The sequence below is a fragment of the Myotis brandtii genome, unplaced genomic scaffold, assembly GCF_000412655.1.
Source record: "Myotis brandtii unplaced genomic scaffold, ASM41265v1 scaffold440, whole genome shotgun sequence".
Lineage (NCBI taxonomy): Eukaryota > Metazoa > Chordata > Mammalia > Chiroptera > Vespertilionidae > Myotis > Myotis brandtii.
This window is the reverse complement of record NW_005366834.1, coordinates 7,145,772-7,170,390: the sequence shown is the minus strand read 5'-3', so window position 1 is coordinate 7,170,390 and position 24,619 is coordinate 7,145,772.

Sequence of the window (24,619 nt, the reverse complement as noted above, 5' to 3'; positions counted from 1 at the left end):
CTCATTCAACTTTTTACAACTGGTAGTCATTAAGGGTACTCCTTGCACCAATTCTTAAATAAAGGTGGACTTCCTGGAGACTTAAAGTGCTCAATGAATTAAGTGCATTTAAAACAGTACAGTACCTATAGTCACTGTGTAATTTATTCGTGGAGAAAAGATCCTATCCACACCTGTCATTGTCCTGGCTTCTCCATAGCAAGGTAACAGTTGTTGTAACCAAAGACATATTTATAAGTAATGTTACTTATGCAAAGGGAGGTCAATATCAGAAAGTTCTATTAAGAATTTTCCAATTCTTCAAGAACAACTCACTTGATTGAATTAAGAGTATAGTGAATAATTAATTCATGGGAAGATTTAGGAATGCCCATACAACTTCAGCACAACACCACTGGTGTTCACGCCATAAAAGTATGCCCCAAGTGTAATGTAAATGCTCAAAACAACAACAAGAAATACCTTAAAACTACCCTAGATTTTTCATTAATCTTTGTTACTCCCACAAAGATGGTCATTGCTGAGCCTCTTTAGACCTGCTTAAAAAAAGGCGGACTATGGCATTGAATTTGTCTACCTCATGGTACTATTTGTACCATCAAATAGTATAGACTCCCAAGCCCATGGTGAAATATTCCTGTAAACAAAATTCTTATTTCTTAACCACCAACTCTACATCTTAAGATGTTAAATCAATGTTTAGCCACACATCAAATATCAAATAGCAATGAGAATGGCAAAATGGTTTAGAGATGTATTAATTAATAACCAGTTCTGAGTGATCTCATTAATGAACAGACTTCACACAAATTAGCAAAGATAACCATAGCAGTAAAGCTCTTTCAGTTTTCTTATATATTTGGGTCTTTTAGTATTGATTATAATAGTCTTGAAACAATATATTTTTAAAAATATTTTTTTATTGATTTTATAGAGATTAGGAGGGAGAGATTGAAATATCAATGAGAGAGAATAATCAATTGGGTGCCTTCTGCACACCCCCTACTGGAATCAAGTCCAAAACCCGTACATATGCCCAAACGGGGAATCAAACCAGCGACCTCTGACCTCGGTGCATGGGATGATGCTCAACCCACTGGACCACATCTGCCAGGCAAAACTATCTAATAAGAGTAGAAACACACCTTAATTATGTCACCATGTAGGTCCTGCTAGTTTCTTTCTCTCACTTCTTAGATTTGTGTGTTTTTCCCAATGACTAGAAAAATGATACCAAATGCCAATGCAATCCATGTATGCTTCAGAACAAGTGAAAGATTTTGACCAAGATACCATATTAACCGTACATGAATATGTTGGCAAGGGGGAGCAGGGAGGGAGGGGTGGCATGCAAAAAGGTTTCTTGATTGTGAATGGCTATTCTTGTGGCTAGACTGGTCCTTGTGGTTCATTTTATGGTTGCAGACACCCTCAGTAATAACATAAAAAAACTCTGGGTGGGGAGAGGTTTATTACTCACAGGCCCTGAAAAGTATATACCATACTTGGGGCCACACAGAGAGGTCATGAGGGGGGCGGGGTAGGAGAGGGGATGGGGTTCTGCCTTTTATAGAGGTTGAGGGTAGGGTCCTAAAGTTTCATGGATCAATCTTTATTGGTGAATTTAAAACAACAGTAGGAATTTAAAGTGCAGGAGGAGAGAAAAACAAGTGGCTCAAATGGTCAGCTATTATCTCTAAAACAAAGGATTTGAGCAAGGGGAAGACCTGGACTGGCTCTTAGTCTCGTCCTGGGGCTGACAATGTGTTTATGGAAATAGCCATCTTTGAAGTGGATGCCTCTGGGGACTGGATGCCTAGTGGCAATCAAAGCATAGTCGAGGCACTTGTTTTACAAAAAGAAAAGCCAACTGTCAGGATTTATACTACAGCTACTCAAAACAGCTCAAATGATCTTAGCTTCATCTAAAATCTTGTGTAACTCAGGGATCGAGTCACCCTCTGCATCCCCAAAAATGGTCACCAACTACCTGAGCTGGGTTTGACAAGAACCATAAGTGACCTATCATTATTCCATTATCAAGTCAAATTTCTTTCCTGTGCTCAATATACTTTGTGTAATGACAGAAGTCAATTGTGCCAAGATAAAGACAGAGCAGTGTCTCAAGATGTGTCTTGACTGCCTTCACTTATACTGTAGATTGTCCTTTTGCTTTCTGATGATGTCATTGGAAACATAAAGTGATGAAGTCTAATTTTTCTTGTTTTTTTTTCTTTCTTTCTTTTGTCACATGTGTTTTTGGTATCATATCCAAGAAACTTTTGTCATATTCAACATCGTGAGATTTACCCCTGTTTTCTTTTAGGGGTTTTATTATTTTAGTTCTTACATTTAGGTCTTTGATCCATTTTGAATTAATTTTTGTTTATGGTGTGATGTAAGGGTCTAACCTTATTTTTCCTCATGTCCAGCACTACTTACTGTAAAGACTATTCTTTCCCTAAGGGATGGTCTTGACATCCATGAAAATCAGTGGACCATGGATTTGTGGATGCCTTCCTGAAATGTCGGTTTCATTCCATTGGTCTATATGACTATAATTGTGCCAGTACCACACAGTTTTCACTACTGTTGCTTTATTGTAGTTTTGAAATTGAGATGAGTGAATCTTCCTGCTTTGTTTTTCTTGGGTGAGATTGTTTTGTGTATCTCATTTTGATCCAATGATTGGTCTTTGCTTAAAAATTGAAGCAGTAGAAAGAGGTAGATTCTTGTAATTTGGTGATGACAATATCTGTAACAGGTCCCTCCCACACTCAAGGGGAGCAGGTATCCAGAGCATGAACATCAGAACTGCCCTCGGGTCTGTCTGCCACAACACCAGTGCATTTTTTTTGCATCTATCTAAATGTAAATAGCAGCAACTGGCCCTTTGCCAAATTATCTCTAAATGGAGAACTTTAATGATTTCAGTAAATATCTGGTAAAACTAATTAATATCAGGTGGGTAGTTAGGGTAGCCCAAACATTTCATTCTGACAGAGCACTCAGGAGCATAAACATAAATATGTGTGCACAGAGACACACACAAACGCATGCCAAATTCCAACACCAGTACTATGAATCATTATGATCTAAGTAGTTTAGCAAACACAATTCTTCTTTATGATGAAAAAGTGGATTAAAGGGCAAAAATCATCTGGATAATTTATTCCAAAATTTTCCCACATCCTCCACCAGTTTTACCATTTATAACTTTTTGCCAAATTATCTGGATAGCTGGGTCAACCATATATGTCACCTTGTCTTATAAAACGACCTTTATCTGTCAATGTAGATGTCACACCTGAGTTCCCTATGTGGGCCCCCAACTATGCAATAGGGAAGTTGAACCTTATCATAAAACGGAACAGAAAATAGTTTCCATGGTAAGTACTGCAGCTCCAATGTTTTGCATCCCCTTTTCTGTTGGTTGCCGTGTTTTACACTTATTTCCTTTACTGAAATAGCAGAAACATCTGCATCTCCTCCCTCAATCAGTACAACACTTTATGAGTCCCAGATTTACAAACAGTATCAGTTACATGCAGTAAACCTATTCTTGGTCTTATTAATTACTTTCCATCAACTTATCCCTCAAGCATTTTGGTTACAAAAGTATGCAGACAACGGGCAGTAATGGCTGTAAGTTAGTTATTTGACAAGTAGGTCCCTTTGCAAAGAGTTTCTTGTTAATTATTAAAGAATTAGTGCCACAGGGAGGCTTTGCTTGTTTTTTGGGTAAGTCATATTTGATCATCTATAACTGGTTTTCTCCTCATCCATCCTCTCTTTACTTCTCCACAGAATTTTTAGAAATCTAAGATCTAGATATACTAAGGTGCATTAAGTTGTTTTAAACTTTTATATGGCAAATTCACCCCAAGTCTTAGACCAGCCTCTTATCTTAAAGACCCGTGTTATGCATAGACATTTCTCTGACATTATGTAAAACAATAAGCATATCACATAAAATATATTTTCACAGACTCTTCTTGCATCTCTGTTTCTGGGGAAGATATGATTAATGAATCACTAAATGCCTATGATCAGTAGTTCACATGGGAAAAAGGCAAGTGGAAAACCTTTTATTCCAAGGTTGTGGGCAAATGATGTGTGAAATTGTTGACAAATTGCCTTCATTAAGCTTTTGAAATGGGCATTTCCCCCCCATAAATTTGGCTTCTTTTCAAATATGACTGTGCAGAGTTTTAAGACATTGACTGTCAAGTTAAAATTTGCCATGATGTTTGTCCTTGAAAATCTTTATTCTTGAGAAAAGTGCTAGAAAGTTTAAAATAGGATTCTGACATGGATAATACTCATTTCTGTGCAAAACACAGACTTAAATGCTACCCTATTATCCCCCAGAGGCACAAAAAATAGGTATGAAGTAGAAAGACCTTTTTTGGTCAATTATTGACCTCTCAATAACAAAGCCTTTCAGGTCAGTGCCATGTAGGGTAATGGACAAAACTATGGCCTTGCAGTCTCACTGTTAGGAATTTAACTCCCAATTCTGCTACTTATTAGGAGTGGGACTCCAGACAAATAGCTTAATTTCTCTGTTTCTCAATATCCTCATAGATAATTAAAAATAATAATATCTACTTAATAGGATTGGGCTGAAAATTAGAATTTACTATATAAAGCACCTAGCCCTGTTCTTTAAATACATTTTTATTGATTTCAGAAAGGAAGAGAGAGGGAAAGAGAGATAGAAACATCAGTGATGAGAGAGAATCATCATCGATTGGCTGCCTCCTGCACTAGGAATCGAGCCCACAACCCGGGCATGTGCCCTCACTGGAATCGAACCATGACCTCCTGGTTCATAGATCGACACTCAACCACTGAGCCACCCTAGCCGGGCATCTGGGTTTCTTTAAACATCTACATCAATTTATATGTCCACAATTTGGGGACTTCACTTTTGGTTCCTATATGACTTGCCCATATTTAGGCTTTCTCTCCTCTGGGGATCATTTTAGCAGAGGACAGGTAATTTTGATATCCTACTTATTCAATGATTCCTGCTTCTCAGAAGAATTCCTATAAATAAACCATCTTTATTTCTCACATAATCTGTGGTGTGTAAAAAGCCAGGAAGGTAATCAGTGCTCTGAGATACGTGTTAGATAAATGTATGAATGGATCCTTGTTTCCCGATAAGGAAATCAAATCACAGAGAGGTAAAGTAACTTGGCCAAAGATATATCCAGCCAATATCAAGAAAAAGATAAAGATCCACAAGACATGAAGCCCAGTCTCCAACTGTCTAAAAGCCTTTAAATATCTTTAAATATAAGCTGGTATGGGTTTATTCCAAGTAGGTTTTTCTGACAGAAATTGTCCTTCTTAATAGTTTACAGCATGAAAAAACATAGAACATTGTTTGACTCAGATCTTTAAGGAATCTGGTATCATTTTCCAAAATTGGCTGCATTTTTCCAGTCGTCAATTTTGCAGATGAATATCCTGTAATCTAAGATGTGAGGTTAAATGTAGACTAATCCACAAGTGAAATATCAATGTGTTTTAAACCCATAGTAAGGCGGAGTTGTTTGTTGAGCAATTTAGAGCTTGAGTTGAGCAATCCTTGTCCATTTCTCTCTGTTTAAATGTATGTTCAGGTCACTCCTTTTGTATGGTATTCAGCCAGGGCCTTATTTTGGAGCTTATGTTTCAAGATTGAATTCAGAGTTTGAACTCTACTCCTCGGCTTCTGATATGTTCTTCAGTGATAAAACTTGCTGTATTTCAGTAGGAGGAATAGAAGCATTGGTTGAGAGGTTAGTAACATCCAGCTTCAGGAAAGTCACTGTTTGACCAACATAGCCATAGAGATCCCATGAAATGTCTTCTAATGTCAGACATTTGAATGTCACAGTGGGCTAAGAAAGCCCAGATCTACCTGTCCCATTGGCTTGAGAGTCAAGGTCAAGAGAGGATTCCCAAGACATAAACCCATATGGAGTGTGTTTCTCCACTGGGCTACTTAGAGGCTTTGAGTATTGGTTTGGAAAACAGATGGAACTGTGTTGTTTCATGAGAACCACCAATCTCTGGGCAGTCTAGATGAGAAGCAGATCTGCTCTAGTGATGACTAGAGTTAGAAGCCAAGCATCTGTAAGTGCCAAGTCCTGATCCACATTCTAGGAATGCTAAAAGATATAAACAGTCATTTCTATGGACTTGAATGTCTCCTGCTGTCTTAATATGCTCTTGGGACACTTATGGCTAGAGTGACTCACAAGGTAATAATTACAGAGGAGGAATTGTCACCTAAAAATTTATATATATATCTCCAAGTATATACATATAATCAAAATAGGAATACTAGTACCTAAAATTGTGAAAACCATTGAAAAGTACACTGAACTCTGCATAAGGCATTGGGTATTACTGTCTTAGCCCTGATGTTAACTTTTTTACTTTGGAAACATCATTTTTTGTTCTGGACCTCAGTTTCCTTTTCCGTAATCTAATAGTAAAACAATTCCCCTCAGCATTTATATTCTGTGATCATTACTATTCTTTCCTTCTTCCACAAATCCCTGTCAGGCTCTGAGGAGAATTTCTGTATATCTTGCATTCAAGTTGGTTCTTGACATTCATTTTTACTGTATTTTTTTTATAGCAAAGAAAGTTTTTTTTTCATGAAACAATTTTATTTAAACTTCTCATGTGCCATTTCTTTCTTTCTTTTTTATTGAATTAGTTGGGGTGACATTGGTTAATAAAATTATGTAGGTTGCAGGTGTACAATTCTATAATATATCATCTGTATCTTGTACTGTGTTCACTACCCCAAGGCAAATCACGTTCCATCATCACCATTTATCCTCCCCTTTCCCTCTTCTACTTCTCCGACCTCCCTTTTCCTCTGGTAATCATCATACTGTTGTCTGTGTCTAAGAGTTGTTGTTTTGTTTAATCTCTTCACCTTTTCTCACCCAGACCCCCAACATTCCTTCCTTCTGACAGCTGTCAGTCTGTTTTCTGTATCTATGAGTACCTTTCACGGCAGCATGAATACACCTGGAGAGTATTATGCTAAGTGAAATAAGCTAGTCAGAGAAAGACAAGTACCATATGATTTCACTTATATGTGAAATCTAATGAACAAAATAAACTAACAAACAAAATAGAAACAGACTTATAGATAACAAAGAAATGTATGTACTGTGGTTAGTGGAAAATACCTAAGTATCTACCCCACCTAGGGGCAGCACTATGTTCTAAATCTGAAGTACCTTGGTATGAAACCTCCACTTATTAACCTGAGCTTTAAAAGTTAAATATAACCACAGTCTCATCATCTTAGAGGCTTTCATCTTGAAGTGGTGTACTTTTTCTTTAATCTAGAATATATATTATGTTAAGAGTTATTGGTGATTCTTGGTCAGTAAATTTTCTGAAGTTTTAGACCCAAAATTGATAAGTATTACAATTTTCTTGACATCATCATTAACATGCCCAGGGACTATTGCAATTAAATAAAGGATGAAATAGAGACATACTATTCTATCTGACAGAAAGGTTATTATGCACAAGGGGTGACCAGGTATTCGAGGTAGACAGAGTACGAATGTGTATCAGAATCCTCGTGAAGAAAGGTTGACCCTTGAACAACATGGGAGTTAGGGCAACCTACCCCCCAAGCAGTTGAAAGTCTGTGTATAACTTTTGACTTCCCCAAACTTAACCACTGATAACCCACTGTTGACTAGAAGTCTTGCTGATAACATAAACAGTTGATTAACACATATTTTATACAGTATTATATACTGTATTCTTACAATAAAGTAGCTAAAGAAAACATTATTATGAAAATTATAAGGAAGAAATATACCTTTACCTATTTACTGAAAATATTTGCATATAAGTGGATCAGCGCGGTTCAAACTTTGTTGTTCAATGGTCAATTGTATATATTAGAAGGGGACCATTGGAAAGGTTGCAGAATCCCCCACCCCTCTCTGAAGATCTTTTACACAAGGATAAGTGTTTTATGTTGATGAAAAATAGATTGGCACGAAACAAGAGAAAACAAAAAGTTCTTTTCATTTCCCTCCTGCCTGTATTGTGACTTGTTATGTCTAGTAACTTTAAAACTACAAAATCTAAGCCTCAAATGGCCCTGACTCATAGTTTGAATCAATATCAAGGGCAACAAAGAAACTATAGCTTTATTTGGACCCTAAAATAAACAGAGTTTCTGTTTTCATTTTTGATTCTATTTAAAATTTTTAAATTATACGTTGGCTTCCCCCCGCCTCCAAGATTACATTTCTCTTCTTAAGTACCATTTTTATGATTGACTTCAGTGACCTGAAATTCTAGAGCTACCTGAAACTGTGATGATTGTGGGGCACTTTCATCTTGCTGAAACCATCCCACCACTGTGTTCTCTCAAGTTAAATCATAGCATCCACTTGAAATGCTTGGAGAAATGCATCCCTGCCTTCCCAGTCTTTCAAGGTGTGAGAACCAGAACCTGATATGGGATTGGTCCATAGACTATCAAACAAGGACGAACTTGAATGTCAATGTCATTGGAGCAGTTTCCCTGCTTTATGCATGGGATTGATTAGTTTTACAGATAGTTCAAAACATCTGCTAGTGCCTAAAAACTCTCATTGATTTCTGGATTGCTTGTTTGGTTATGTAATACTTACACTGAATACACCAGGCTACTTTCCAGTTTACTTCCAGATATAATTTTAGGGCTGATGTTAATCTGTAGAAGCACATGTGATTTGGATTTTGGCAATCCTGAAGACAGCTTCCCTCTCTCCACATCATCTTGATGGTTGATGTAAGCCAATGGGTCCTGAATTTTACCTCCTGCAAGCTGGCAATTCCTAACTGATTAACTTTAACTCAGGAATTGGCTTCTACCCATTGGTCTGATGAAGCCAATGTCTGCTCTCCTTAAGGTCACGATCCTGAGCATACTGAGATCATTACAGTGGGGGTGGAGGTTGGGATGTCTTTTGCATGTGACTGTTGAGATTCCTTACTACAAAAACCTTTATTTTAACATTAGGAAGAATGTCATCTTTAAAAGGCAAACCAACAAACCAATTGGCAACATAATTCTAGTAAACAAAGGGATAGAGTTATATCTATTTTCAGTTTACTTTAATATTGAAGGAGTGACTTGGTGTCATTAAAACATATGATAGAAATATGATTAATGCAGACTATATAGGTATGCTTCTTTTTGGTGCTCCAGGTCAGACAAAATTAGCATTTGATGAGCTTTTCTTTTTGTTTAAATCATTTATATGATAGCAAAACTTCTATAAAATTTGAAACTATTTTTTAAACTATGTAACCAAATGTTGTTTCTTTTTCTATTTGGGGCTTGATTTTAAATATTTAAAATCAGTTTCAGTCCTGTACAACTTTAATACAGATCAAGTGCTTTAAAATATTTATGATAGAGAAAATGATTCCATCTGGGCAGGGAATTTATTACGGGAATATCATACCAATTTGAACTGAAGCCACTGTGAGATTAATTTCTTTTCTGCTGCTAGAATATAAATGTGTCCTGACAGCTGCTTTCTGTAACTGAAATGTACTTATTTGCATGGAGTATCTTCTATTCAATGAAATTATATATATAACAGAGGAACTCTGGATGAATCAAGCAACAAACAAAGGTTGATTATAAATGCAAATGCCAGCCATAAATTTACTATAAAATATTGGCCAGTGCTTGTTTTGAAATCAATGGTTATTAAGAAATTTCAAAGAGACAATCAGGAATATCAGAAGAATTTGCTGATGTTAAAAGAAAAAGAATTACACAAGGGAAAAGATAACCTTGTTCTAACACGTTTTTCAGACTTATTAATGATTAACATGCTGGACACTCTCTTTCTGATTCCATTCATTCCCTTTCGCCATGGCTAGGAGCTGAAAAGATGGACATTAGTACAGAAATAACATTCCATGAGGATGTATAATAATTTAGATACTTATGCAATATGATTGGAGTCAGCGTAGGTATAGATAGCAGATATAATTTCAGCATGATGATGATAAAAGAGAAGGGTTTCAAAGTAAGAAGCCAAATTTATCATGCTTTCTTCAGGGACAGGCCCATCTAATTGAGAGGCCATAGACTCAAGCAAAAGGTATGGGGGGCCAGTGTAGCTTCAAGGTAAGCAAATAAAGACTAACAAACACCATTAAAATTGAGATTAATTGAGAATAAAAATGATTTATAAACAAAATTACACTAAATCAAAATACTCACATTAGGTCTCAGAAAACATAATTTCTTACCTTTTTCTTTTAAGAAGAGTTTTATAATTAGTTGACTGTGCCTTTGGCTGGAGAGCCTTGTATTCTAAGTGGATCAGTCACTGATAGAAGGCAGCTAAGGCAGCATTGGAGAGAAGGTAAAGTCAAGCAATTATGGTCTAGAAGTTTACACATCTTTGCTACTGGTGATCTTTGATTGAGCCAAAAGGAAAGTTCTGGAAAAAAAGGAAGAGAGGAAGCATGAAAGGTGGGCAAGAACTGAAGGAAACTCTTTTTCTATGTGCATTCAGGTTGCAAAAAGATTTAAGCTTAATTGTTGCAACAGTTATGTTCCCTGAAAACTACTGAGAAGTTTTCAGACAAAAGTTAAGCAATTATCCACTGTAAATATTTATAGTGCATTTCCCTAGAGCAAAATTTTTAATTCTACTCTTCAATGAGGACAGAGAATTTATAAACACCCAAAGAAAACACCATGAGGGGCACATTAGAATGGGATTTAGGCAAAGGAAAAGGAGAACAATATTAGTGTTTTGTTGCTTGAAGTCTAACAGTGGTTCTCAACCTTCCTAATGCTGCGACCCTTTAATACAGTTCCTCATGTTGTGGTGACCCCCATCTATAAAATTATTTTAGTTGCTACTTTATAACTGTAATTTTGCTACTGTTATGATCATAATGTAAATATCTGATATGCAGGATGTATTTAGGAGACCCCAGGTTGAGAACCGCTGCCTAGAATCTTATTGACCTTTTTCCAGTGTCTGTATTTGCCACACAAATGGTGTCTTTGAGTCATTCTTAGGAGAAAAAAGGAGGAAGTTATATTGAAGTATTCAAATACTTAGTTCTTGCTGTACTTTCAGGAGGAATGTGGAGCTAATTTGCAATTATGGTCTGTATTGTTCAGATATATTTTTTTAATAGAAAATCAGATGTTCTTGGGCACTCTGCTGAGACTAGAGAGGTAAAATTTATATTTAATGCTCATTAACACATATTTTTCTTCTCCCTTCCTTCACTCTCTTTTCAACTCTTAAGATTTAATTTCAAGTGGTTAAGTGGTCTCATGTAATGTGCAGCTCACCCAAGCAAGTATAACAACATTCAGATACATTTGCATAGACTGCCTAGCTGTCCTATCTACTAAGGGCACCAGAACATTGGGTGGGACTATTATTTGAGGTTCACCTGTGTGCAATAACAGTGGTAGGGGGAGGAGGGAGGTTCTTTAACCTCAGACAAGGAAAAGTATGAAAATGCCCAGACACCCACAATAGGATAAGAAACACATAATTGACAATAGCTAGTGTAAGTAAAGTCTGAAACACGTGCATATAAACCTATGAACCTATCCTGTTACTATCTTATTTCTCCAAACCTGTTTTTCTATATATCCAATCCTTCTCTAACCATCTGAATCTCTTTGGCAATGTTATTTTCAATGGCTGTGTTATGCAAATCACACAGAAGTACTCTATTGTGATTTCTCCAATCACTACTCATCTTTATTTCTTTGACAAACAATGGTAGATTCTCCTCTATGTGCCAAGCATAGCTCTTGGTTCTTGCCCTCAAGGAGCTCAAAATTGACTGAGAGATAAACTAATGAATACAATAAGAGGGGGGAACGCAGACGGATTTGTAGGTGAGAGAAGGAGGAGACATTCTGGACTCAATGATCCCCTCCATTTTCTCTGACTCAAAGGAATGAATTAAATAGAGAGAAATTTCTAGATTTAGGAGCTATTTGAGATATTAGGACCAAACTCATATTGTTCTTTCAGCTGATAAAATCACATTGTAGAGCTGATGCCTAGTCCATCTATGCCCTGTTTCTCAAGAATTAGGAATTTCAGATTTTGATAATTCAGGAAGAAATTTTATCTGTTCTGTAGTCTAACAATTTTTTTGAGGCTTGCCATTAATACTCTTGATTCCTATTTAGAATATTATTTTAAAAAATAGACACACTTAATGTAAAATTTCTTTTCAAGTCAAAGATAATTTTTAGGGGGGCATATTTTAAATTAGCAACTGTTATTAACGCTTTAGTTACTAGTGTTTAATTTTCTGTTCAGAATAAAAGTTAACATGACAAAATTAAATTAGACCAAACTTTTTACTTAAGATATTTATTTAGATATTGCATAATTTTTCCCCTCCAAAATTCATTAGCCAGTTTAATGATTTTGAAAATTATTTATAGCTAGGATTCTTATACAAGCTCCTCACTTCTATGGGCATCACTTTTCTTTGTTTTCAGAAAAGAAATAATTGAAAATATAATCTCTAACATGATCTTAAATCCTAAAAGTTTACCTTTCTATATTTATGCCCTGGGAATAAATTAGTAAAACAGCTGTCTAAACTGGTCCAAATTCTTCTCAAAAGTTGCAAGGTGTACTACTTTGGGGGAAAGTATTGGGGAAACAAAGAGAATTAAGGACAATGAAGTCTTTCTGGTGTTCCCTGCCCAAGAAAACCAAACATTCTGAAGTCTTTGTCTGCCTGATAAGAAACAAGCTAGGGCCCAAGAACAACTGGATTCCCAAGAGCTTTGGTTTCAAAAGTTATTAAGCTAAGTAAAATGAGCCAGTCAGAGGAAGACAAATACCATGTAATTTCACATATATGTGCAATTAATGAACAAAATAAACAAGCAAGCAAAATAGAAAGAAACTTACAAATACAGAGGACAGACTGATAGCTGTCAGAGGGGAGGGGCATTGGGGGGCTGGGTGGAAAGTTGAAGAGTTTAAGCACAAAAAAAAAGAGAGAGAGAGAAAGAGAGAGAGAGAGAAAGAAACTCTTAGACATAGACAGCCAACTGTATGATGATTACAAGAGGGGAAGGGGGTGGGGGGAGATATAAAAGGGTGAGGGGGGATAAATGGTGATGGAAAAAGACTTGACTTTGGACGGTGAACACAATAGACAGATGATGTATTATAGAATTGTACACTTGAAACCTATATTATCTTATGAACCAATGTCACCCCAGTAAATTTAACAAAACAAAACAAAAATAAATGAAAATAGTGTCCGGAGCCCCTAGATTGGAGTCTCGAGAACACCCTTTGGAAAATATGGTTCTGTTAATTTCACTATTGCTCTTCTTGAATGTAACAGAGCTCATATTCCTCATAATGTGCTCTGATCACCTGTTCTCTAACTATCTTCAAGTTGATTTCTAGACAATTCTTATTGAGCCATAGACTGGCTCTAATCCTTCTAGGGGGGCAGGTTACATTTCTCACCTATGATTGAAAGCCAGCACCAAAGTGTGGTACGCACTGCCAAGTCATTATCTTGACTTTCACCTCTGAGTACATCTACCGCCCTCTTGAATTGCAGTTGTCTCTCTTCTTTAGAATAACAAGAGTTGTCCCACCATGATAGCTTGCTTCACTTCCACCTTACCACTTCCTTTTTACTCCCTTTTGGTGCTGATGGTATCCTTGCAGGTCCCAAAGTTAGCTTTTCTCACTGAGAATAAGAGGAATAACCTCATGTATGTTCTCTGTTGCTCTGTGGTCACAGTTGTTGTTTTTTGTTTGTTTGTTTTTTTCACTTGTCTAGGTAAAAATCAAGGCCATTCTGTGATAGGGTCTTCTCAAGAGGAGGTTATAATGTTGATGTTGTACATTTTGTCCACCTACCTCTATATTTAGGGAAACAAATACTCACATCTTAAGAGGATAGAACAAATATAGCATTTCCCCTTCATTCCAGAGTCAATTGCTTTAGTTTATCTAGTATATCTAGAAGTCTATTTTCTCTTCTATTAATTTTATTTCTTTTCCTGTTAATTAGGTAACAAAATCTATTTTATTTACTCAGTTTGTCATCAGTTTATTCATCATTTATTATTGCATACTGAATATTAAAGAAAATACATGGCCTTTGCCTTGAGTATCTTCTTGAATCCAGAAGAAATATTATAAACAACCAATAATAATAATAATAAGTAGTGGTAGATGGAAAATACAGTATAAACAGAAAAATAAGTGGCTAGATGGAGGAAGGTTACTCACACCCTCAACATGAAGAAAACATTAGAGCTGTTCCTTGAAAGATAAGTAGAAATTCTTTGAGTAAAAAAAGTATATGGGTTTGCCTGTATTTAGGGGGTAAGAATGAGGCCAGAAGAGAGAGTTGTTCTTTGGTTGTAATCCATATTGCTTACTAATCTAAACAGTATTAATAGAGAAAAATGGAATCCATAGAAGTCTTTCCTAATACACTGATTCTTCTTTACCCTCAAATACCTCTGAAGTGCCTTGTCCTTATTCTTCATACTATGGGTTCATAAGAAAAGACAGGAAGAAATAAAACAAAATCCCTTTACATCTTAGAAAATAGTAAAATTCGAAGCATCCATTTCTCAAAGCAAATGCAAGTAATATCTTTTTTTTTTAAAACAAGCTGGTTAGTTCATCAGAATTACTCTGTTGTTATTTTACAGTCTTGCTGAATCACAGTGGAGCCAGGCTACACTGAAACTTTCATTGGAGCTTTAAAATGTTGTTTATAGAATGCAAATGTTTAGTGTATCATACATTAGAAAATGGCAACAAATGTTGGTGTGATGGGTGAGAACAGGAGTGATGAGAAAATGGGAATACATTTTTAGTTTAAAAATAGTAACTGCACTCACTCTTCAGGATTGGTGAGTATTGCCGGTATTAAGAGATATTTAATCAAACTTGTCCTGTGCATGCTATCAAAAATATTTAACTAAGGAATTCATGTGGGAAAACTGCCAAAAGCTTAGGAGCATCTGTAGAGGGGCCAAATACAATCTTAATTAAACTAGGAGGTTCGGGAACTGGCTTTGTAAATTATTGCATGTATGCTAAGTAACTGATTTGGTAATTGACAAAGCCCATCCCAGGGATGCTCAGACAATTGGGCAGGACAATGAAGGCAAGAGCCTGGGAATAAATTTGTGGAGGACTGGAGGATGAAGGCACTGCTTTCCAACTCCTTGGAACCTGAAAAGCATTACAATGTAAGGAATTCCTGAGACATTTCTTATGCCTTTCAAACTTGTAGCTGTGATGAAGATCCATGAGGCATTGTCCCTCTGGGGTTTGCAGGTCTGCAGGAAGATGTGATAGGTGATCTTAGAAACAAAACCACCCTACTTTGGTTGTGTGTCCCTGAGAATACAGATCTATTTCCCCCAAGTATAACCACAGTTATGTGAGAGTAAGAAGTAAAGCAGAAACTTTGGCAGCAGAAGTTTAAGACAAAGTTGGGAGCATAGTGAGATAGGATTAGGGCTGTTACTCCCCCACTCCTCAACCACAGAGGTTAAAAATAATCACTATTAAAAGTAAAAAAAAAAAATCAAAAAAGGCACAAAGGAAGAAGGTGGCTCCAGACAAAAAAAGGGACTAAGTCATAAAAGATGCAGTGTTGTGGGTGGGGAGCTGGAGGGTAGTAACCATCAGGAACCCTGGGTCTGGGGAAGAAAGCAATGCAGAGTCTGTGAATTTGGGAAACAAAACTCAAGAATCCAGGTTGAGAGTCTGGGGAGGGAAAAGCAGGTAAAAAGTCCATATAGATATCAGAAGATTACATAAGTACAGACGTGGCAATTAAAAGGACATTGGCTGGTATTGTGAATCAGAAGGGAAAACACAAGAGATTTCAAGACAGTGGAGAAACATGGTCTAACCTATTAAAAAAGAATCATGCTGGCTGACATTGTCAGGGAGTATATTCTGAAAAATATATATACTAAAAGGGAGAAGCAAAGAGTACAGTGGGGAGGCTATGATAATAATCCTGGTGCAAGATGTTAGTGGCTTAGAACAGAGAGCAAAGGTGGAGATAATGACTATGAAAGGGCGAGGGCTACGCCCTCCATCTTGCCCCGGATCCTCCATTTTTGGGCAACAGCCATTAGCCATGTGCTCAGCAAGGAGCTTCTTCCCGGAAGCCCAAGCCTCTGCTAGCCACACCTAGGATTTCTTTAAACTAACCAATGATAATCAAGGGAAGTGCGCACCATAGATAAGACCACATCATGTGTAATAAGACCAATCAAGGGAAGTGCGCACCATAGATACGACCACATCATGTGTAATAAGACCCTGACTTGTGCCTGGCCAATTGGCAGGGCCCACAGTCCTCTCTCCTCCCCTTACTCCAACCCCCCTATAAAACCCCTCTCCCCACAAAGCTTGATCTTCTTCTCTGCCTCCTGCTGCTGCGTCAACGAGTGTGGTGGATGGGGAGCTCGAGCTAGCTCGAATAAAGGCTCTTTTGCGTCTTGCATCGGACTTGGCTCCCTGTTGGTTTTTGGGGACCCTGAACATCGGGCACAACAGACTAAAGGTTGAGCAATTGGCCAAGACTTCCATAGGCTGCTGTGATGCTGCTTAGTAGCAGCTGAGCCCTGGCAATCCATCCTGACTATAATCCTTTTGACCAGCCCCGTGTGGACCAGCACACAGGCAGCCTACCTGGGATGAGTGGGACAGTGTGATGAGTGGGACAGTGGGATGAGTACCAGGCAGAGATGATTAGGATCTCTTCTGACAATATGCCTGACTGCCTAACAAAGCACCAAACTTTCTGTATGCTGGAGCTTCTGAAATAGATGTACACAGTGATCTGTACATCTGTACAGGTGCTGGCTTATGGAAGAAATTAGACCAGCACAACCTACGTCCTCACCCCTAGATCCAGCTGCTCACCTGCATATGATTCCAGAACCCACCTTCCTTCCCTCTCTTTGGGTGGAGCTCCTATTCCTGCTTCTAGCCAAGGCCAGCCTCTTCTCTTGTGCTCTAGGTCCCTTCCTTCTCTTCACCTCCAGAATTTTGTTTCTGTCTCATCACACACGCCTCTACACTGAATTATTCCCATCAATATACAAATTTAACCCATCCAAACAAACAATAACATTTTCTCTTCTCTTCCTTCATAATATGCTGCAGCCCTTTCTCCTACCAGTCCAGAGGAATGGCTCTATATGAGCTCACCACGAGCACCCGCCAAATCCATGATCTGTTCATTGAATTTGAACAGTCTGCAGCATTTGGCACACAGGGCTACTTCCTTTGTCCTGAAATATTTTTCTCTTTCCTTTCTTAATGCTCTCCTGTATTTTTTTCCACCTTATTATCCACATCTTTTCAATCTCCTTTGCCAGTTACTTTTCCTCTGTGAGATGATAAAATGTTGACATATATTTGGGGTCTTCCTTAGGTTTCTACAAGAGCTACATTCCTTGCTAATTCCCCTCATCTAGCTCCATGCCATGCCATTCAGCACTGTCTATATATGCTGAAGCCTCCCGGGTAGAAGCATCCAGTGCTGTTCTCTGCCCTGATGCCTGACTCATTGACTCAATTGCTGCCTGACGTCTCATTTGTGTATCTAATTGCCCTCAAGTTTAATGTGTCCAGAACAAGTTTCTGGGTCACCAAAATCTCCCTCCAGGCAACCAGTCCTAAAGGACTTTTTCTCCATCTTCCCCAAGCACTCTTCTTGCTCAAGCAAAAACCTATGAGCCATCTTTCATTTTCCTCTTTTCTCATAAAACTCACAATCAGGTGAGTTTTGCTGGCTCTGCCTCTAAAATACATCTGACCAGTTTTTATCTTCTCCACTATTGGACAAATTGAAGTCAAATCTCTCTCACCTTTTCTAGGATAGAAGCCGCTAACTTAGGTCCCCGGCCTCCTAATAGTCTGTCAGCTCTCCACATGATAGCCTGCTGATCTGAAAATATCAGTCACATCAAATCAGTTCCCAACTTAAAAATTTCCTATTTTGCATTATAATAAAAATAAAGTTAAAAACGATTATCATGCTTAAGAAATCCTACATAACCTGGCTTTTGTCCCCTCTCTGGCAAACCTGAAAAGTTTCCATTTATTCACAACATTCTGTCTATACTGGCCCCAGTAGATTATTTTCTTAATTCTCTACTCCCTCCTTCTGTCGTGTGACCTTCAAATGCACAATAGTGGGCCAAGTAGCTCCCTCATCCCTGTCCCTTAGACTTGGACCTGACTTAGTGACTTATTTTTTTGTTTGTTTGTTTGCAATGCTTGCAAAAATTTAAAATAGGCTTGAGCACTGTGGCCCACCATGAGAAGAGCACACACTATTTAGCTTCAGCTCCTTTGGTCTGGGCTCCAGAGGGACTTGTGGGGGAAACCAGAACCTGACCTGAATTTGGGCACCAAGCTCACCCACACACCTGGACTGAAATGGCCCCAAGTGACCTGCAGACCTGTGAGGAAGACATAGAGCAGTGGTTCTCAACCTTCTGCCCTTTAAATACAGTTCCTCATGTTGTGACCCAACCATAAAATTATTTTTGTTGCTACTTCATAACTGTAATGTTGCTACTGTTATGAATTGTAATGTAAATATCTGATATGCAGGATGGTCTTAGGTGACCCCTGTGAAAGGGTCGTTCGACCGCCAAAGGGGTCGCGACGCACAGGTTGAGAACCGCTGACATAGAGGAACATACTGAGTTTGGGAAATAAACTGTTATGTAACATTATCATAGCAATAGCTGACCGATACACTGGCTCCTGGCCTTGACATGCACCATGCTCATTCCAGTCTTAGGGACTTTATAATTGCTGTTTCCTCTATCTGGAACATTCTTTCCCCCAAATCTCCACATGTCTACATTCTTTCATTGTTCAAGTCTCAGCCTAAATGTCACATCCACAAAATTGCATTCTCTGATCACTCCGGCCACAGTAGCCATTGCTACAAAACTCACCTCCTACATGCCATTATCTTGACTTGTTTTCTTCATAGCATTTTTTTCACTATCTGAAATTATTTCTTTATATGTGAACATGCATGTTGTCTATCTCCACATCAATGGTTCCATCTCCCTGAGAGCAGAAACTGCGTTACCTTATTCACTCCTGTACCTCTAGAGCTTAGAATGGTGTTGAATTGATGAATGCATTATGCTGTGGGTGCTGGACCCTTCTGGAACCGTATGCAGCTGGCTGCAATTGCCAATTATAAAACCATTAGTTTTCATCCTATTTTGCATGACTCTCAAGACCACAAGGCTGAAGACACACAACCTTTTCTAATCATACCCCAGGTGCCCACTTATAGCTGGAAATGGGGCAGTCTAATACTGAAAGTCCTTTGAGTTTTGCAGAGAAATGTAATACACATGTGAAGACTGCTTATAGCAGGGAATTAATTTATTGCTACCAGAGAACAAATACATACCTTTCTACTTAAAACAAATTATAAACTCTAATAAATTTTTTTTAAAGTCACACTGAATTCCAGGAAAGTTTTATATTATCCATACTTGAGAGAGAAAATGTGCTGCTATATTCCTTTGTTATTTTAAAACTTTCCTATATGACCTAAGATTTTGGCTATATGTGCAGACTGAGTCTTGATATTGAAAATATTATTTCTTCATGTTGAGTAAATGTGTGTTACTCACATAGTATATTTAGATGTGATGGAACGTTAAGAGGGTGCCATTTTAAGGGGTCAGCATTGTGAAAAATGTGCTGTTTTGTATGTATACATTTTCTACATAACTAAAAAATTCCCATTTAAGCACCAATGCATTTTAATAGTTTAATTACTATGAATGAAAATATTATTGTGTTATTTGTTTTTTCTTCTTTCTCAAGTAAACACAATGTGCATCTCTTAGGTTTGCAGTTGGCTTTAACTAACAGAAAAGCCAAGTAACAGTGCGCTAACGATAGTTCCTATCCTTCCATCACAGGGACTTTGGAAGTAGGAGGTTGCTGGCGATATTCCAGTGGCTTTATGTCTTCAGGACTCTGGTCTCCATCATTACAATTCTCTTGTCCTTTCTTTCCCTTAAGTTCTCCTGGCTACCACATTCAAAAAACAGTGACGTTGAGGTAGGGAGAAGAGAGGAAAAACAGTAGTGGAGCTATCTCTGAATTTTATTTTAATAAAAAAACCTATTTCAGGTGCTCCTAGTGAATTTTGCTTACACCTTGGCCAGGATATTGCCATATGGGCATTCTTAACTGCTGGGGATTCTAGGAAAATAAATATTTAACCTTTGACCTAGAGAGAAGGGAAAAGCAAGGCAAGGGAGACAGGAAGCGGAAGTGTGTGTTGTGGGAGCCAGCCAACAGTGTGTGAAATATAATAGTTATATGTATGAATTGTTGTACAATAAAGTGTTATCTTCAGAGGCTACTAAAGACTGTTAGCTGCATGCATATTCACCAATATCACGTCTCCTCCTCAGTGTGGGTTGTTTGCTGGGCACAGTAGGCCAGCCAGGGGCTACATGTCTCAGATTCCTTTGCATCCACATGTAGCCATTGAACTTGCTCTCACTAGTGGGTTGTGAGCAGATGTGATGTGGCATGACTTTTTCACTCACCCTTTATGTCTTCTGCCAGCTGTATGTGCATGATGGAAGAAGCCTGGATCCCTGAATCACCGTGTGGAGAATAATCTCGGATGGATTAGTAACATGTACTTGGACTGTTTAATGACCCATAATTAAATTTCTATTGTATTAATACAGATTACTAAAATTTGGAGATTTATTTGTTATGAGCACTATCATTACTTTATCTAAAGCAATAACACATGATGATATCACCCCAGATTTTTCATTTGTTTTTTATTTCTGTTTTTCTTTGTTTAGTTCTTCCATTTTCTCTATAGAGATTTTTTTCCTCATCACCCTCCCTATAATTAGCTGCAACTTTTCACAGTTTCTCAATATGTTGAGCAATATTCCTTATAATTCCTTGCTTCTAATTGGCTGTGTTCTAAGAATCCAGATAATTGTGTTAGGACTCTGAATGTTACAATATGCTGAGCTAAGCATATAAAATTTATGATGCTAGTTTGGCCTATTGTAGGGTCTTCGGTGGCCCTCTGATATAGAATAGTTGCCTAATAAAGGAGCAGTGACAAAGTAATATGGAATTATATGTTCAATTTAGAATCAAGGTATAGTATAACATTTTGTCAGAGAGTGTGAATATTGTAATATTTTTAATTGGAGAAAGAGACAGAGTTTCAAGAGTCCTATATAAAATACCCATCCCATTAAGCTATCTATTTACTTATAATTATTAAAATATCTAAATTAAATATCTAAAATATCTAGCCACTCATCATTATGGATATGATGAAGATTCATGTTGCATAATAAAGGTTTGTTTTGAAACCCAATGAAATTTCACAGATGCCAAAAATGTTTCACTCTTTATTAAATTAAACATATACTACCTCTGCTGAAAGCTGGGCTTAGTCCAAAATGAGGCTAGCATGCAATGGCCTGATACTGGTGGCAGAAAGTAGTGAAAAACATCATAGATTTTGCAAATAAGTCTTGGTCGCAATTTTGCTGTGCATCATTATAGGATTTACTTAGTTTTTCTGAGCCTCAGTATTCTCATCCATAAAGTTGAGCCGAGAGCACTGCCTGATTAACTGAGACATGCAAAACACAATTCAAAACAGTACAGTGGCCATAATAAATTAAAATTAGCTCATGCTCTTTTTCTTCTCTAATGTTACAGATAATTAATAATATACTAAATGTTCTTAGGGGACAGAATAATCATTTACACCCTCATTTTCTATACAAATATTTGTGTGGTCAAGAATCTACCTTTATATTTTGATAATAAATCTATTTTAATTAAAAACAGTATTTTCTCTTTTAATACCTTTTACTTATTTTTAAATATGCTTTTATTCATTTTGAGAGAGAGGAGGGGAGTGGGGAAAGAGAGGGATAGAAACATTGATGGGCTGCCTCCTGCATACCTCCTACTGGGGATTGGCCTCCTGCACACCCCCTATTGGGGATTGACCCAAGCATGTGCCCTGACCCAGAATGGAACCAGTGACCTCTTGGTGCAAGGTGAGGATTTAAAAAAACAAATAAAACATTTGTCTGATAATTCTAACACCCTTGCGTTCTTGATGTTGGCATCTGTTGATTGCCTTTTTCATTTGTTTGGTATCAGTCTGACAGCGAGGGGGGGAGACACTTGCTTACTTTCTTCCTGCCAGGGGCAGGTGGGTGTGTAATTGGGCCAGCCTGAGCATGGGCCCTCACTTGCCCAGGATACCTTTATTTTAAACAGGAATAGTGCTTTTCTTTCTTTTTGCTCAACTATGCTTTTTTTCCCAAGCATTTATAGTAACTATGACAACATATACTTAATAATCAGAAGGATGTTATAAGTTAAGTTTATTCTTCTATTTTGTTTCAAACTGGAATGTCTTAAATGGGATTGTTATTATCTCCTTTTATGATAGGCAAAATATTTATAGACTTTAATTTCAAAGGGGATAAATGTAATTAGTCACCATGATTTACTTTTCATTATTAGCTTTGCTTTGATCTTAGAGACCCTGGAAGGAGACTCAACAACAACAATAACAACAACAACAATAGCAACAAAGGAAACAGTGACTCCAAGATAAATAGTGGCCAGGTCAAGAGAGGTGGTGGAGTTGGGAAGAGAGAACCTAAGACTCGGAGTCCATTGGGCACTAACCAGCCTAGTGACTCTAATATTTAAACTGGTTGAGCCTGTTTCTTCCCCTGTCAGTTTCCTAATTTGTAGACCTTAGACTTCGAGCATCAGGGAGATGCATACAAACAAGCAAGTTGTCAACTGCTACACACCAAATGTTAAGATGAGCTCCATTGTTCAACTACTTTATGGTGGGTGCGCCTCAATGCAACTTCCTTAAATGGCGATGGAAAATCTCAAGGATCAGGTGAGCGGAAACCCACTTTGGATGAAGATAATGTAGACTCTGGCTCATTTCTAGATTGGGTTTATACTTTCAGGTGGAATCTAAAAACTTACTTAACTCTTCCACATTTTTGACATCCATATATATTTAGGGTCCATGTCACAGGATTTTAATTGAACTCAAAAGACATGGGAAGCACATATTGTAGGCCAGGCAGTGATTCTAGATATGAAAAGATGACTTACAATTCAGCCCTTAATCTCGTTGCACTGGGACAACTGAAATGTTACTAGTACAACAAAACTAATTTTGTCCTGTAAAACAGATAATTTTATGATTTTTTTCTTTCAATACATAATCTCTCCTGCACAAGAAATCAAGATTTAAAATTTTTGATGCATGATGTTTAAGAAAGAAAACGGTACCAAATTAAAGGAAATTACCCAAATAGAATCCATAGGAAGTCAAATCACTAACAATCTCTGCATATGATTGCAAGCCTTTTAAGAAACAGGTAATTACAAAAATCTTGGTACTCCATGCAGCTATCATATGTGCTTATACAACATACAAGGTGTCCCCCCCAAATGTATACACACTTTAACAGCTGATAGCTTTTTGAAAATGAAATGTATTTTAATAAACACTACCTTTGTAAGTATTCAAAGAGTGTGTATACATTTTTTGGGGACACCCTATATATCTGTATCTATCTATCTATTTAATTTAATTCAAAACATCTAACACCTATAGGGAGAAACTGCTATGTGCTTGCCTCCCTACACAGACATTTGCACTGGGAATGTCCTGGTCTTTACTCAGATGCAATGTTATAAAATTCTAGGTATTTACATGGAAAGGAAATAAAACATTAAGAAGAATTTTCTTTTTCCATTTCAAGGAGGGAACACCAATGGGCCGTTTTAAGGCTCTAGAAGTGCCATATAAATCTCCAAGAAAAGGTAGTAATGTATTAAACAAAGGCTAACACCAACCACAAGATAATAATAATAATAAAAATCATAGAACCAGGGAGAAAATACACTTCCTGGCTTGGAAGCTCTTAAAAAGTTCTGAGCCAGGAAACCTCCCGCACCGGGGCGGGAATGGCTTTGGCTCCCCAGTGACTCCCTGCTAAGTTCCCCTCCAGTTTTCCCTCCTTCTGTCTTCCATTCTCTGCCTCAGTCCCAAACGTGAGAGGAGGATGCCAGCATAGATACCTGAGATTGCCAGGTACAATCAGACTCTGAAGCATGTTTGTTTTAAATGCCCCTGCACCTAAGATAAGCCATATTTGCAGGCAAAAGCCAAGGGATTTCAAACGACGCTTGGAAGCTCATCTTACACATTGAGGGCCAAGCCCGTAAAGGAACAATAGTGAATGCAGCCAAGAGCACGTTCCTTTGCTCAGAATGGTTCGCGGGTGGCTGGGGCCCAGAGCCAGAACCCCAAAAAGGAGCGCTGCCCCTTTAAAAGGCCGCGCATCTCCGCTCCGGCCTTCCTCCCGGGGGCTCCAGCTGTGATTGACGCTGGGCGGCGAGAGGAGGCGCCTGGCGCTAACAAAAGTCCGGCCCGCGGGCGAGCTGCGCCG